We start from the raw sequence: 12762 nt of genomic DNA on the forward strand, positions 1-12762 counted from the left end.
CGACTTCCAAATACTTGGTGTCAAGAGACTCAAACCCCTCAACATATTATTGTTGATTTTTGGTACTCAGTGGAAACAAATGTGGCTCTCTAGACAAGATGGAGACAAAATCTCCAAAGAAAAGGGCCACATGTGAGGATCACAATCATGACCTTAAGAGTTTGAGATTGACGCGCCACCTATTGTGCTAACAAGGAAAGCTTCTGTTGCAAACGTGCAGAAGTTGCTTACTCAAAGAAATAAAGTTCTTTTTTTCCACATCATCGACTACACAGAACAACATTTCCCATATGGTCTAGTGGTTAGGATTCCTGGTTCTCACCCAGGCGGCCCGGGTTCGACTCCCGGTATGGGAATGCAAATTTTTCTGTGCTTGTTTCGACATTCAAAGGCCGACGCAATTGTTTGGCCATTGTGGCCTGTCATTTGACCTAAAATTTCCTTACTTATCCATAGAATATTGGAACTGAATGGTAAAGTTTCTAGGCTCTCCTGCCAAAGATAATGAGTAAACTACATACCGTCTGAGGAAAAAACTTACAATGTTCAGTATATTGAATTGACCTGTTAACTCCAGCTCAAATGAGGCAGGATTCAACTACTAAAATGAAAAACAGCTTTTTAGTGAAGGCAACACTCTTTTTTTTTTTTTTTTTTTTTTTAAAACCCTATATGTTTTCTGCAACTCTGTGGAATATCCCATATTAATTAGCAAGCAGTTTTCTTAGTTTACTGGTTCAATTCCTGATAGGGGACTGCCACTTTTTTCTGCAATAGTTCCTGCATTCAAAGGTCGACACATACCTTGCAGACAAAGTTAGTTTAGATTAAAATTGCTCTTTGCAGCGAAAAATGCTGACCACAAGAGCTTTTAGCTATTCATTCCATTCTGTTGCACAAAAAGCCATTTGAGCTCATATCGGAAATCATTCTTACCTTCGACTTCCAAATTCTTGGTGTCAAGAGACTCAAACCCCTCAATATATTATTGTTGATTTTTGGTACTCAGTGGAAACAAATGTGGCTCTCTAGACAAGATGGAGACAAAATCTCCAAAGAAAAGGGCCACATGTTAGGATCACAATCATCATGACCTTAAGAGTTTGAGATTGACGCGCCACCTATTGTGCTAACAAGGAAAGCTTCTGTTGCAAACGTGCAGAAGTTGCTTACTCAAAGAAATAAAGTTCTTTTTTTCCACATCATCGACTACACAGCACAACATTTCCCATATGGTCTAGCGGTTAGGATTCCTGGTTCTCACCCAGGCGGCCCGGGTTCGACTCCCGGTATGTGAATGCAAACTTTTCTGTGCTTGTTTCGACATTCAAAGGCCGACGCAATTGGTTGGCCATTGTGGCCTGTCATTTGACCTAAAATTTCCTTACTTATCCATAGAATATTGGAACTGAATGGTAAAGTTTCTAGGCTCTCCTGCGAAAGATAATGAGTAAACTACATACCGTCTGAGGAAAAAACTTACAATCTTCAGTATATTGAATTGACCTGTTAACTCCAGCTCAAATGAGGCAGGATTCAACTACTAAAATGAAAAACAGCTTTTTAGTGAAGGCAACACTCTTTTTTTTTTTTTAAAACCCTATATGTTTTCTGCAACTCTGTGGAATATCCCATATTAATTAGCAAGCAGTTTTCTTAGTTTACTGGTTCAATTCCTGATAGGGGAGTGCCACTTTTTTCTGCAATAGTTCCTGCATTCAAAGGTCGACACATACCTTGCAGACAAAGTTAGTTTAGATTAAAATTGCTCTTTGCAGCGAAAAATGCTGACCACAAGAGCTTTTAGCCATTCATTCCATTCTTTTGCACAAAAAGCCATTTGAGCTCATATCGGAAATCATTCTTACCTTCGACTTCCAAATACTTGGTGTCAAGAGACTCAAACCCCTCAACATATTATTGTTGATTTTTGGTACTCAGTGGAAACAAATGTGGCTCTCTAGACAAGATGGAGACAAAATCTCCAAAGAAAAGGGCCACATGTGAGGATCACAATCATGACCTTAAGAGTTTGAGATTGACGCGCCACCTATTGTGCTAACAAGGAAAGCTTCTGTTGCAAACGTGCAGAAGTTGCTTACTCAAAGAAATAAAGTTCTTTTTTTCCACATCATCGACTACACAGAACAACATTTCCCATATGGTCTAGTGGTTAGGATTCCTGGTTCTCACCCAGGCGGCCCGGGTTCGACTCCCGGTATGGGAATGCAAATTTTTCTGTGCTTGTTTCGACATTCAAAGGCCGACGCAATTGTTTGGCCATTGTGGCCTGTCATTTGACCTAAAATTTCCTTACTTATCCATAGAATATTGGAACTGAATGGTAAAGTTTCTAGGCTCTCCTGCCAAAGATAATGAGTAAACTACATACCGTCTGAGGAAAAAACTTACAATGTTCAGTATATTGAATTGACCTGTTAACTCCAGCTCAAATGAGGCAGGATTCAACTACTAAAATGAAAAACAGCTTTTTAGTGAAGGCAACACTCTTTTTTTTTTTTTTTTTTTTTTTAAAACCCTATATGTTTTCTGCAACTCTGTGGAATATCCCATATTAATTAGCAAGCAGTTTTCTTAGTTTACTGGTTCAATTCCTGATAGGGGACTGCCACTTTTTTCTGCAATAGTTCCTGCATTCAAAGGTCGACACATACCTTGCAGACAAAGTTAGTTTAGATTAAAATTGCTCTTTGCAGCGAAAAATGCTGACCACAAGAGCTTTTAGCTATTCATTCCATTCTGTTGCACAAAAAGCCATTTAAGCTCATATCGGAAATCATTCTTACCTTCGACTTCCAAATTCTTGGTGTCAAGAGACTCAAACCCCTCGATATATTATTGTTGATTTTTGGTACTCAGTGGAAACAAATGTGGCTCTCTAGACAAGATGGAGACAAAATCTCCAAAGAAAAGTGCCACATGTGAGGATCACAATCATGACCTTAAGAGTTTGAGATTGACGCGCCACCTATTGTGCTAACAAGGAAAGCTTCTGTTGCAAACGTGCAGAAGTTGCTTACTCAAAGAAATAAAGTTCTTTTTTTCCACATCATCGACTACACAGCACAACATTTCCCATATGGTCTAGCGGTTAGGATTCCTGGTTCTCACCCAGGCGGCCCGGGTTCGACTCCCGGTATGGGAATGCAAATTTTTCTGTGCTTGTTTCGACATTCAAAGGCCGACGCAATTGGTTGGCCATTGTGGCCTGTCATTTGACCTAAAATTTCCTTACTTATCCATAGAATATTGGAACTGAATGGTAAAGTTTCTAGGCTCTCCTGCGAAAGATAATGAGTAAACTACATACCATCTGAGGAAAAAACTTACAATCTTCAGTATATTGAATTGACCTGTTAACTCCAGCTCAAATGAGGCAGGATTCAACTACTAAAATGAAAAACAGCTTTTTAGTGAAGGCAACACTCTTTTTTTTTTTTTTTAAAACCCTATATGTTTTCTGCAACTCTGTGGAATATCCCATATTAATTAGCAAGCAGTTTTCTTAGTTTACTGGTTCAATTCCTGATAGGGGACTGCCACTTTTTTCTGCAATAGTTCCTGCATTCAAAGGTCGACACATACCTTGCAGACAAAGTTAGTTTAGATTAAAATTGCTCTTTGCAGCGAAAAATGCTGACCACAAGAGCTTTTAGCTATTCATTCCATTCTGTTGCACAAAAAGCCATTTGAGCTCATATCGGAAATCATTCTTACCTTCGACTTCCAAATTCTTGGTGTCAAGAGACTCAAACCCCTCGATATATTATTGTTGATTTTTGGTACTCAGTGGAAACAAATGTGGCTCTCTAGACAAGATGGAGACAAAATCTCTAAAGAAAAGTGCCACATGTGAGGATCACAATCATGACCTTAAGAGTTTGAGATTGACGCGCCACCTATTGTGCTAAAAAGGAACGCTTCTGTTGCAAACATGCAGAAGTTGCTTACTCAAAGAAATAAATTTCTTTTTTTCCACATCATCGACTACACAGCACAACATTTCCCATATGGTCTAGCGGTTAGGATTCCTGGTTCTCACCCAGGCGGCCCGGGTTCGACTCCCGGTATGGGAATGCAAATTTTTCTGTGCTTGTTTCGACATTCAAAGGCCGACGCAATTGGTTGGCCATTGTGGCTTGTCATTTCACCTAAAATTTCCTTACTTATCCATAGAATATTGGAACTGAATGGTAAAGTTTCTAGGCTCTCCTGCGAAAGATAATGAGTAAACTACATACCGTCTGAGGAAAAAACTTACAATCTTCAGTATATTGAATTGACCTGTTAACTCCAGCTCAAATGAGGCAGGATTCAACTACTAAAATGAAAAACAGCTTTTTAGTGAAGGCAACACTCTTTTTTTTTTATTTTTAAAACCCTATATGTTTTCTGCAACTCTGTGGAATATCCCATATTAATTAGCAAGCAGTTTTCTTAGTTTACTGGTTCAATTCCTGACAGGGGAGTGCCACTTTTTTCTGCAATAGTTCCTGCATTCAAAGGTCGACACATACCTTGCAGACAAAGTTAGTTTAGATTAAAATTGCTCTTTGCAGCGAAAAATGCTGACCACAAGAGCTTTTAGCCATTCATTCCATTCTTTTGCACAAAAAGCCATTTGAGCTCATATCGGAAATCATTCTTACCTTCGACTTCCAAATACTTGGTGTCAAGGGACTCAAACCCCTCAATATATTATTGTTGATTTTTGGTACTCAGTGGAAACAAATGTGGCTCTCTAGACAAGATGGAGACAAAATCTCCAAAGAAAAGGGCCACATGTGAGGATCACAATCATGACCTTAAAGGCCCTGTCACACACAGAAATAAATCTTTGGCAGATCTGTGGTTGCAGTGAAATCATGGACATATTGTTCCATTTGTACATAGCCACAAACCTGGCACTGATTGTCCACAATTTCACTGCAACCACAGATCTGCCGCAGATTTATCTCTGTGTGTGACAGGGCCTTAAGAGTTTGAAATTGACGCGCCACCTATTGTGCTAACAAGGAAAGCTTCTGTTGCAAACGTGCAGAAGTTGTGCTTACTCAAAGAAGTAAAGTTCTTTTTTTCCACATCATCGACTACACAGCACAACATTTCCCATATGGTCTAGCGGTTAGGATTCCTGGTTCTCACCCAGGCGGCCCGGGTTCGACTCCCGGTATGGGAATGCAAATTTTTCTGTGCTTGTTTCGACATTCAAAGGCCGACGCAATTGGTTGGCCATTGTGGCCTGTCATTTGACCTAAAATTTCCTTACTTATCCATAGAATATTGGAACTGAATGGTAAAGTTTCTAGGCTCTCCTGCGAAAGATAATGAGTAAACTACATACCGTCTGAGGAAAAAACTTACAATCTTCAGTATATTGAATTGACCTGTTAACTCCAGCTCAAATGAGGCAGGATTCAACTACTAAAATGAAAAACAGCTTTTTAGTGAAGGCAACACTCTTTTTTTTTTTTTAAAACCCTATATGTTTTCTGCAACTCTGTGGAATATCCCATATTAATTAGCAAGCAGTTTTCTTAGTTTACTGGTTCAATTCCTGATAGGGGAGTGCCACTTTTTTCTGCAATAGTTCCTGCATTCAAAGGTCGACACATACCTTGCAGACAAAGTTAGTTTAGATTAAAATTGCTCTTTGCAGCGAAAAATGCTGACCACAAGAGCTTTTAGCTATTCATTCCATTCTGTTGCACAAAAAGCCATTTGAGCTCATATCGGAAATCATTCTTACCTTCGACTTCCAAATTCTTGGTGTCAAGAGACTCAAACCCCTCAATATATTATTGTTGATTTTTGGTACTCAGTGGAAACAAATGTGGCTCTCTAGACAAGATGGAGACAAAATCTCCAAAGAAAAGGGCCACATGTTAGGATCACAATCATGACCTTAAGAGTTTGAGATTGACGCGCCACCTATTGTGCTAACAAGGAAAGCTTCTGTTGCAAACGTGCAGAAGTTGCTTACTCAAAGAAATAAAGTTCTTTTTTTCCACATCATCGACTACACAGCACAACATTTCCCATATGGTCTAGCGGTTAGGATTCCTGGTTCTCACCCAGGCGGCCCGGGTTCGACTCCCGGTATGTGAATGCAAACTTTTCTGTGCTTGTTTCGACATTCAAAGGCCGACGCAATTGGTTGGCCATTGTGGCCTGTCATTTGACCTAAAATTTCCTTACTTATCCATAGAATATTGGAACTGAATGGTAAAGTTTCTAGGCTCTCCTGCGAAAGATAATGAGTAAACTACATACCGTCTGAGGAAAAAACTTACAATCTTCAGTATATTGAATTGACCTGTTAACTCCAGCTCAAATGAGGCAGGATTCAACTACTAAAATGAAAAACAGCTTTTTAGTGAAGGCAACACTCTTTTTTTTTTTTTTTTTTTTTTTTTTTTAAACCCTATATGTTTTCTGCAACTCTGTGGAATATCCCATATTAATTAGCAAGCAGTTTTCTTAGTTTACTGGTTCAATTCCTGATAGGGGACTGCCACTTTTTTCTGCAATAGTTCCTGCATTCAAAGGTCGACACATACCTTGCAGACAAAGTTAGTTTAGATTAAAATTGCTCTTTGCAGCGAAAAATGCTGACCACAAGAGCTTTTAGCTATTCATTCCATTCTGTTGCACAAAAAGCCATTTAAGCTCATATCGGAAATCATTCTTACCTTCGACTTCCAAATTCTTGGTGTCAAGAGACTCAAACCCCTCGATATATTATTGTTGATTTTTGGTACTCAGTGGAAACAAATGTGGCTCTCTAGACAAGATGGAGACAAAATCTCCAAAGAAAAGTGCCACATGTGAGGATCACAATCATGACCTTAAGAGTTTGAGATTGACGCGCCACCTATTGTGCTAACAAGGAAAGCTTCTGTTGCAAACGTGCAGAAGTTGCTTACTCAAAGAAATAAAGTTCTTTTTTTCCACATCATCGACTACACAGCACAACATTTCCCATATGGTCTAGCGGTTAGGATTCCTGGTTCTCACCCAGGCGGCCCGGGTTCGACTCCCGGTATGGGAATGCAAATTTTTCTGTGCTTGTTTCGACATTCAAAGGCCGACGCAATTGGTTGGCCATTGTGGCCTGTCATTTGACCTAAAATTTCCTTACTTATCCATAGAATATTGGAACTGAATGGTAAAGTTTCTAGGCTCTCCTGCGAAAGATAATGAGTAAACTACATACCGTCTGAGGAAAAAACTTACAATCTTCAGTATATTGAATTGACCTGTTAACTCCAGCTCAAATGAGGCAGGATTCAACTACTAAAATGAAAAACAGCTTTTTAGTGAAGGCAACACTCTTTTTTTTTTTTTTTAAAACCCTATATGTTTTCTGCAACTCTGTGGAATATCCCATATTAATTAGCAAGCAGTTTTCTTAGTTTACTGGTTCAATTCCTGATAGGGGACTGCCACTTTTTTCTGCAATAGTTCCTGCATTCAAAGGTCGACACATACCTTGCAGACAAAGTTAGTTTAGATTAAAATTGCTCTTTGCAGCGAAAAATGCTGACCACAAGAGCTTTTAGCTATTCATTCCATTCTGTTGCACAAAAAGCCATTTGAGCTCATATCGGAAATCATTCTTACCTTCGACTTCCAAATTCTTGGTGTCAAGAGACTCAAACCCCTCGATATATTATTGTTGATTTTTGGTACTCAGTGGAAACAAATGTGGCTCTCTAGACAAGATGGAGACAAAATCTCTAAAGAAAAGTGCCACATGTGAGGATCACAATCATGACCTTAAGAGTTTGAGATTGACGCGCCACCTATTGTGCTAAAAAGGAACGCTTCTGTTGCAAACATGCAGAAGTTGCTTACTCAAAGAAATAAATTTCTTTTTTTCCACATCATCGACTACACAGCACAACATTTCCCATATGGTCTAGCGGTTAGGATTCCTGGTTCTCACCCAGGCGGCCCGGGTTCGACTCCCGGTATGGGAATGCAAATTTTTCTGTGCTTGTTTCGACATTCAAAGGCCGACGCAATTGGTTGGCCATTGTGGCTTGTCATTTCACCTAAAATTTCCTTACTTATCCATAGAATATTGGAACTGAATGGTAAAGTTTCTAGGCTCTCCTGCGAAAGATAATGAGTAAACTACATACCGTCTGAGGAAAAAACTTACAATCTTCAGTATATTGAATTAACCTGTTAACTCCAGCTCAAATGAGGCAGGATTCAACTACTAAAATGAAAAACAGCTTTTTAGTGAAGGCAACACTCTTTTTTTTTCTTTTTTTTTTTTTTTTAAAACCCTATATGTTTTCTGCAACTCTGTGGAATATCCCATATTAATTAGCAAGCAGTTTTCTTAGTTTACTGGTTCAATTCCTGATAGGGGAGTGCCACTTTTTTCTGCAATAGTTCCTGCATTCAAAGGTCGACACATACCTTGCAGACAAAGTTAGTTTAGATTAAAATTGCTCTTTGCAGCGAAAAATGCTGACCACAAGAGCTTTTAGCCATTCATTCCATTCTTTTGCACAAAAAGCCATTTGAGCTCATATCGGAAATCATTCTTACCTTCAACTTCCAAATACTTGGTGTCAAGAGACTCAAACCCCTCAACATATTATTGTTGATTTTTGGTACTCAGTGGAAACAAATGTGGCTCTCTAGACAAGATGGAGACAAAATCTCCAAAGAAAAGGGCCACATGTGAGGATCACAATCATGACCTTAAGAGTTTGAGATTGACGCGCCACCTATTGTGCTAACAAGGAAAGCTTCTGTTGCAAACGTGCAGAAGTTGCTTACTCAAAGAAATAAAGTTCTTTTTTTCCACATCATCGACTACACAGCACAACATTTCCCATATGGTCTAGCGGTTAGGATTCCTGGTTCTCACCCAGGCGGCCCGGGTTCGACTCCCGGTATGTGAATGCAAACTTTTCTGTGCTTGTTTCGACATTCAAAGGCCGACGCAATTGGTTGGCCATTGTGGCCTGTCATTTGACCTAAAATTTCCTTACTTATCCATAGAATATTGGAACTGAATGGTAAAGTTTCTAGGCTCTCCTGCGAAAGATAATGAGTAAACTACATACCGTCTGAGGAAAAAACTTACAATCTTCAGTATATTGAATTGACCTGTTAACTCCAGCTCAAATGAGGCAGGATTCAACTACTAAAATGAAAAACAGCTTTTTAGTGAAGGCAACACTCTTTTTTTTTTTTTTTTTTTTTTTTTTTTTAAACCCTATATGTTTTCTGCAACTCTGTGGAATATCCCATATTAATTAGCAAGCAGTTTTCTTAGTTTACTGGTTCAATTCCTGATAGGGGACTGCCACTTTTTTCTGCAATAGTTCCTGCATTCAAAGGTCGACACATACCTTGCAGACAAAGTTAGTTTAGATTAAAATTGCTCTTTGCAGCGAAAAATGCTGACCACAAGAGCTTTTAGCTATTCATTCCATTCTGTTGCACAAAAAGCCATTTAAGCTCATATCGGAAATCATTCTTACCTTCGACTTCCAAATTCTTGGTGTCAAGAGACTCAAACCCCTCGATATATTATTGTTGATTTTTGGTACTCAGTGGAAACAAATGTGGCTCTCTAGACAAGATGGAGACAAAATCTCCAAAGAAAAGTGCCACATGTGAGGATCACAATCATGACCTTAAGAGTTTGAGATTGACGCGCCACCTATTGTGCTAACAAGGAAAGCTTCTGTTGCAAACGTGCAGAAGTTGCTTACTCAAAGAAATAAAGTTCTTTTTTTCCACATCATCGACTACACAGCACAACATTTCCCATATGGTCTAGCGGTTAGGATTCCTGGTTCTCACCCAGGCGGCCCGGGTTCGACTCCCGGTATGGGAATGCAAATTTTTCTGTGCTTGTTTCGACATTCAAAGGCCGACGCAATTGGTTGGCCATTGTGGCCTGTCATTTGACCTAAAATTTCCTTACTTATCCATAGAATATTGGAACTGAATGGTAAAGTTTCTAGGCTCTCCTGCGAAAGATAATGAGTAAACTACATACCGTCTGAGGAAAAAACTTACAATCTTCAGTATATTGAAGTGACCTGTTAACTCCAGCTCAAATGAGGCAGGATTCAACTACTAAAATGAAAAACAGCTTTTTAGTGAAGGCAACACTCTTTTTTTTTTTTTTTTTTTATTTTTAAAACCCTATATGTTTTCTGCAACTCTGTGGAATATCCCATATTAATTAGCAAGCAGTTTTCTTAGTTTACTGGTTCAATTCCTGACAGGGGAGTGCCACTTTTTTCTGCAATAGTTCCTGCATTCAAAGGTCGACACATACCTTGCAGACAAAGTTAGTTTAGATTAAAATTGCTCTTTGCAGCGAAAAATGCTGACCACAAGAGCTTTTAGCCATTCATTCCATTCTTTTGCACAAAAAGCCATTTGAGCTCATATCGGAAATCATTCTTACCTTCGACTTCCAAATACTTGGTGTCAAGGGACTCAAACCCCTCGATATATTATTGTTGATTTTTGGTACTCAGTGGAAACAAATGTGGCTCTCTAGACAAGATGGAGACAAAATCTCCAAAGAAAAGGGCCACATGTTAGGATCACAATCATGACCTTAAGAGTTTGAGATTGACGCGCCACCTATTGTGCTAACAAGGAAAGCTTCTGTTGCAAACGTGCAGAAGTTGCTTACTCAAAGAAATAAAGTTCTTTTTTTCCACATCATCGACTACACAGCACAACATTTCCCATATGGTCTAGCGGTTAGGATTCCTGGTTCTCACCCAGGCGGCCCGGGTTCGACTCCCGGTATGTGAATGCAAACTTTTCTGTGCTTGTTTCGACATTCAAAGGCCGACGCAATTGGTTGGCCATTGTGGCCTGTCATTTGACCTAAAATTTCCTTACTTATCCATAGAATATTGGAACTGAATGGTAAAGTTTCTAGGCTCTCCTGCGAAAGATAATGAGTAAACTACATACCGTCTGAGGAAAAAACTTACAATCTTCAGTATATTGAATTGACCTGTTAACTCCAGCTCAAATGAGGCAGGATTCAACTACTAAAATGAAAAACAGCTTTTTAGTGAAGGCAACACTCTTTTTTTTTTTTTTTTTTTTTTTTTTTTTAAACCCTATATGTTTTCTGCAACTCTGTGGAATATCCCATATTAATTAGCAAGCAGTTTTCTTAGTTTACTGGTTCAATTCCTGATAGGGGACTGCCACTTTTTTCTGCAATAGTTCCTGCATTCAAAGGTCGACACATACCTTGCAGACAAAGTTAGTTTAGATTAAAATTGCTCTTTGCAGCGAAAAATGCTGACCACAAGAGCTTTTAGCTATTCATTCCATTCTGTTGCACAAAAAGCCATTTAAGCTCATATCGGAAATCATTCTTACCTTCGACTTCCAAATTCTTGGTGTCAAGAGACTCAAACCCCTCGATATATTATTGTTGATTTTTGGTACTCAGTGGAAACAAATGTGGCTCTCTAGACAAGATGGAGACAAAATCTCCAAAGAAAAGTGCCACATGTGAGGATCACAATCATGACCTTAAGAGTTTGAGATTGACGCGCCACCTATTGTGCTAACAAGGAAAGCTTCTGTTGCAAACGTGCAGAAGTTGCTTACTCAAAGAAATAAAGTTCTTTTTTTCCACATCATCGACTACACAGCACAACATTTCCCATATGGTCTAGCGGTTAGGATTCCTGGTTCTCACCCAGGCGGCCCGGGTTCGACTCCCGGTATGGGAATGCAAATTTTTCTGTGCTTGTTTCGACATTCAAAGGCCGACGCAATTGGTTGGCCATTGTGGCCTGTCATTTGACCTAAAATTTCCTTACTTATCCATAGAATATTGGAACTGAATGGTAAAGTTTCTAGGCTCTCCTGCGAAAGATAATGAGTAAACTACATACCATCTGAGGAAAAAACTTACAATCTTCAGTATATTGAATTGACCTGTTAACTCCAGCTCAAATGAGGCAGGATTCAACTACTAAAATGAAAAACAGCTTTTTAGTGAAGGCAACACTCTTTTTTTTTTTTTTTAAAACCCTATATGTTTTCTGCAACTCTGTGGAATATCCCATATTAATTAGCAAGCAGTTTTCTTAGTTTACTGGTTCAATTCCTGATAGGGGACTGCCACTTTTTTCTGCAATAGTTCCTGCATTCAAAGGTCGACACATACCTTGCAGACAAAGTTAGTTTAGATTAAAATTGCTCTTTGCAGCGAAAAATGCTGACCACAAGAGCTTTTAGCTATTCATTCCATTCTGTTGCACAAAAAGCCATTTGAGCTCATATCGGAAATCATTCTTACCTTCGACTTCCAAATTCTTGGTGTCAAGAGACTCAAACCCCTCGATATATTATTGTTGATTTTTGGTACTCAGTGGAAACAAATGTGGCTCTCTAGACAAGATGGAGACAAAATCTCTAAAGAAAAGTGCCACATGTGAGGATCACAATCATGACCTTAAGAGTTTGAGATTGACGCGCCACCTATTGTGCTAAAAAGGAACGCTTCTGTTGCAAACATGCAGAAGTTGCTTACTCAAAGAAATAAATTTCTTTTTTTCCACATCATCGACTACACAGCACAACATTTCCCATATGGTCTAGCGGTTAGGATTCCTGGTTCTCACCCAGGCGGCCCGGGTTCGACTCCCGGTATGGGAATGCAAATTTTTCTGTGCTTGTTTCGACATTCAAAGGCCGACGCAATTGGTTGGCCAT

The 12762-nt window shown here is 39.2% G+C and overlaps 10 non-coding genes across 10 annotated transcripts; all 10 read left to right on the forward strand.

Annotated features, from left to right (window-relative positions):
• Positions 1-284: 284 nt before the first annotated feature.
• Positions 285-356, forward strand: TRNAE-CUC (transfer RNA glutamic acid (anticodon CUC)). Its single transcript has one exon. It is a non-coding gene; the product is annotated as a tRNA-Glu (tRNA).
• A 1799-nt stretch (positions 357-2155) lies between these two features.
• TRNAE-CUC (transfer RNA glutamic acid (anticodon CUC)) lies at positions 2156-2227 on the forward strand. The gene has a single exon. It is a non-coding gene; the product is annotated as a tRNA-Glu (tRNA).
• An 867-nt stretch (positions 2228-3094) lies between these two features.
• TRNAE-CUC (transfer RNA glutamic acid (anticodon CUC)) lies at positions 3095-3166 on the forward strand. Its single transcript has one exon. It is a non-coding gene; the product is annotated as a tRNA-Glu (tRNA).
• An 859-nt stretch (positions 3167-4025) lies between these two features.
• TRNAE-CUC (transfer RNA glutamic acid (anticodon CUC)) lies at positions 4026-4097 on the forward strand. The gene has a single exon. It is a non-coding gene; the product is annotated as a tRNA-Glu (tRNA).
• A 1031-nt stretch (positions 4098-5128) lies between these two features.
• Positions 5129-5200, forward strand: TRNAE-CUC (transfer RNA glutamic acid (anticodon CUC)). Its single transcript has one exon. It is a non-coding gene; the product is annotated as a tRNA-Glu (tRNA).
• A 1800-nt stretch (positions 5201-7000) lies between these two features.
• On the forward strand, positions 7001-7072 carry TRNAE-CUC (transfer RNA glutamic acid (anticodon CUC)). The gene has a single exon. It is a non-coding gene; the product is annotated as a tRNA-Glu (tRNA).
• Positions 7073-7931: 859 nt separating this feature from the next.
• On the forward strand, positions 7932-8003 carry TRNAE-CUC (transfer RNA glutamic acid (anticodon CUC)). Its single transcript has one exon. It is a non-coding gene; the product is annotated as a tRNA-Glu (tRNA).
• Positions 8004-9817: 1814 nt separating this feature from the next.
• On the forward strand, positions 9818-9889 carry TRNAE-CUC (transfer RNA glutamic acid (anticodon CUC)). The gene has a single exon. It is a non-coding gene; the product is annotated as a tRNA-Glu (tRNA).
• A 1813-nt stretch (positions 9890-11702) lies between these two features.
• Positions 11703-11774, forward strand: TRNAE-CUC (transfer RNA glutamic acid (anticodon CUC)). Its single transcript has one exon. It is a non-coding gene; the product is annotated as a tRNA-Glu (tRNA).
• Positions 11775-12633: 859 nt separating this feature from the next.
• TRNAE-CUC (transfer RNA glutamic acid (anticodon CUC)) lies at positions 12634-12705 on the forward strand. Its single transcript has one exon. It is a non-coding gene; the product is annotated as a tRNA-Glu (tRNA).
• The last annotated feature ends 57 nt before the right edge of the window (positions 12706-12762 follow it).

The sequence above is a fragment of the Anomaloglossus baeobatrachus genome, chromosome 4, assembly GCF_048569485.1.
Source record: "Anomaloglossus baeobatrachus isolate aAnoBae1 chromosome 4, aAnoBae1.hap1, whole genome shotgun sequence".
Lineage (NCBI taxonomy): Eukaryota > Metazoa > Chordata > Amphibia > Anura > Aromobatidae > Anomaloglossus > Anomaloglossus baeobatrachus.